This window comes from Scyliorhinus canicula, chromosome 4 (assembly GCF_902713615.1).
Source record: "Scyliorhinus canicula chromosome 4, sScyCan1.1, whole genome shotgun sequence".
NCBI lineage: Eukaryota > Metazoa > Chordata > Chondrichthyes > Carcharhiniformes > Scyliorhinidae > Scyliorhinus > Scyliorhinus canicula.
The window spans coordinates 82,061,734-82,065,371 of record NC_052149.1 but is presented as its reverse complement, the minus strand read 5'-3'; positions in this window follow the sequence as shown (position 1 = coordinate 82,065,371).

The following is a 3,638-nucleotide window of genomic DNA, read 5'->3' as shown; positions in this document are numbered from 1 at the left end:
CCTGGGTCACTGTCCGCGTGGAGTTTGCACATTCTCCCCATGTTTGCGTGGGTTTCGCCCCCACAACCCAAAGATGTGCAGGTTAGGTGAATTGGCCACGCTAAAATTGCCCCTTAATTGGAAAAAATAATTGGGTACTCTAAATTTATAAAAAATAATTTTTAAAAAAAAAAAGACATGGGAGACCTTTTACGAACACGGAGACAAAGCCAGCTGCCTGCTGGCTCACCAGTTGAGAAAGCAGGCAGCCACGAAGGAAGTAGCAAGATTAGGGATAATAATAGCCAAGCCAGAAAAGGTCAACAAAGCAGTCAAGGCCTTCTACGGGGCAGTACACCTCCGATCCCGAGCCCCCCAAAGAGGACTTGAGAATGAAACAGTTCCTCGATGTACTGGGTATGCCAGTCGTGGGGAAGATAGGAAACGGAGGCTGAAAGCACCATTAGAACCTGGAGAAGTATTGGAGATACTCTGCAGGCGGTGAAAGTGCTTGGACCAGATGGATCCTGGAGAACTTCTGCAAAAGATTTGCGGCAGCACTGGCCCCGCATTTGCGGGAGATGTTCGTAGATTCACTAGCAAGGGGCACTCTGCCTCCAACGCTAGCACAAGCTTCAATGTCGCTGATCCTCAAGAAAGTCAAAGACCCAACCGAATGCAGGTCCTACAGACCCATCTCGCTACTCAATTTAGACAAGAAAATACTGGCCAAGATCCTGGGTAGGCGACTGGAGAACTGCATACCAGAGGTGGCAGAGGATCAGATGAGCTTTGTTAAGGGTAGGCAGCTAACACAGACACCTGCTGAACACGATAATGACCCCATCCAGGTCGAGTACACCAAAAGTGATCATCTCCCTGGACGCAGAAAAGACCTTCGACAGAGTTGAGTGGAAGTACCTCATAAAGGTACTAGAACTGTTTGGGCTTGGAGCAATGTTCACCGTTTGGGTGAAATCTCTGTAGAGTGCTCCCATGGCAACCATGCAGACTAACACCACCATCTCTAAATACGTCCAGCACAGGGCACAAGGCAGGGATGCCCGCTGTCCTCGCTTCTATTCCCCCTGGCAATCGAGCCACTGTCAATCGCCCTCAGAACGGTGATTGGGATGCTAGATAATGACTCCCACATGCTACATGGCCCGCCTACCCACGGCAATCCCACTTGGGATGTGTGAAGTGCTCACTTAACCACGATTGCCAATTTTCTATTAGCAATAGCCTTCAGCCGCATGGCCAGAGGCCTCAGTAGTAAGTGGGGGTTATGGGTGGTCGGTGAGGCAGAGAGGCAGGGACTAGAGCTGTCCGCGGAATGGGTAAACATGATCCAAGGATTGTCATGTGGTGCAGTGAGTAGTTGCCCCCCTGGATGCCCTCTCAGTGCCTCCCTCCCACCCACCTATGGTGGCCCACCTCTGCGGAGGGTCCCCAACCGCCTGCCAAGCACTGGGATGGCAAGTCCAGCACTCCCGGGCTCTTTGCCTGTGAGCAAAGATGGCTACTCTCCTCCTTGGATCTCCGCAGAAACCCTTCCGCCAGGTTCACGTTTTTCAAAAGGAGTATTAATCGGCGCCAGAGTGACCATTTGCTGGGAAGGATGTTGGATATGGGGTGGCTTTCGTTACTTGTATGGAAATAGGGTAAAAGTGGTGATAATTGGTTTCTCACCACGCAACGGCGCGATCCCTACGGGAACGGGGCGGTTGAATCGCAAACTGTTTGGTTCCTGGCACGGTTCTAGTTTTTGGCCTCTCCTGCTATTCACCGGCCTCACGTCACTTGAGCGCGAACTATACGAGGCCGTAGGACCACACCCTCAGAGTCTGGACAGCAATGAGTACAGATCACAGCTTATTAGCCAAACTACTGAAGCAGCAACAGATCCAGAACTGTAGATACCAATGACATAGATAAAACTAGGAAAGAGGTTCTTCAGAAACAGTGTGAGTAGTAGGCACTAAGTTAAAAAGCAGAACCTCAAAGGTATTAATCTTTGGATTAGTGTGGTTGAAGTGGGTTGGGCTTCTCTCACCAAGTGAAAATTGCCAGTGATTATGTTTTCATTCCAGATGATCCTGAGCAGTTTTGGCAGATGAGGCCAAGATGTGATATTGCTTTATCGGTTTAGTTAGGAAAATGCAACAAGATCGCAGTCACAGAGGATGTCATTTGTGACTTTGATTAGAGCCATTTTTGTCTGTGGTGGGGCAAGGGTTGGAGTGATTCAATAATGGAGCCATTCCTGGTTTGGCCACTAGGAGCTGCTATTCCAGATCTATATTTATACTTTTTCACTTAGTTTTGACTCCCGACTTAAACTCTTGTTGAATTGGACTGAGGTTTCCAGGATCCTGGTTTGTGTCAGGTACAATAATTAGAATCATTCAGATTATACACTGGACAAAAGGGTTAGGAATGCTTCTGCTGCAGTCTCCTTCAGGCAAATCCTGTGGAAAAACAGCAGAGAGGTTGTTGCTTATGTTACAATGCCAGTGGTTAGTTTTGGGCTACTGAATCCAGTAGGAATTCTAGTCAACAGTTTTAATTTACATGATGTATATCTTAAAAAAAATATCTGACATCATTATTTACAGAAGATATCATTGCCATATAAATCATGGTATCTTTAAAACTGGAAACTAGATTCTAGTTACTCAGCTTATTCCAGCTGGCACCAAACTGTCTTCAAGTCACCACTTTGGGCTGTTACATGATGCTTTCTCTATATAGTGTGTTATGGCTGAACGCTAATTGATGCAGTGGGCACTAAAACCAGAATGTGTATTATGTCACAGAGTAATAAGATGCAGATTTAATTTGTTCACCTCCTTGTCTCAGATTGTTGTTTTTTTTCTTTATAAATTTAGAGTACCCAATTATTATTTCCAATTAAGGAGCAATTTAGCGTGGCCAACCTACCTATCCTGCACATCTTTGAGTTATGGGGTGAGACCCACGCAGACACGGGGAGATGTGTAAACTCCACATGATCAGTCACCCGGGGTCGGGATCAAACCCGGGTCCTCAGCACCATGTGGCAGCAGTGCTAACCACTGTGCCACCATGCCTCCCAGTCCTTGTTTCAGACATGTTAGCTGTGAGGAAAAGGAAATCAAAAAGGGAGGTAAACTTTGAAGAAACATTATCCCAGGATCTATTTGAATATTTACTGATTGTCAACATGAGTCGAAACTCATCTGATCTTGCATTGTTGTCCATGTTCTCTCCAGGGCTTCTTTCCTCTTCTGCAAACTATCTTCTTAAACCTATCTCCCCTGTCTCCTCTACTCACATCTCCAACAAGTGCGAGGAACTCATGGACATTTTTGTTACTAAGATTGAGACCATACAATCAATTTTCCATCCTCAGCTACAGTGTCAATTGAAAGTTTACTGTACAGAAAGATGCCATTTAGATCATTGTGTCTGCACCAGATGAAAAAACAAGCCACCCATTTTAATACCATTTTACAACAGCCAGTCCACAGCCTTGCAGGTTACATCACTTCAGTTTCATATCCAGGTACCTTTTAAATGAGTTGAGGGTTTCTACCTCAACCACCAACCCATGCAGCGAATTCCAAACACCTGCCAACCTCTGGGTGAAAACGTTCTTCCTTATATCGCCTCTAATC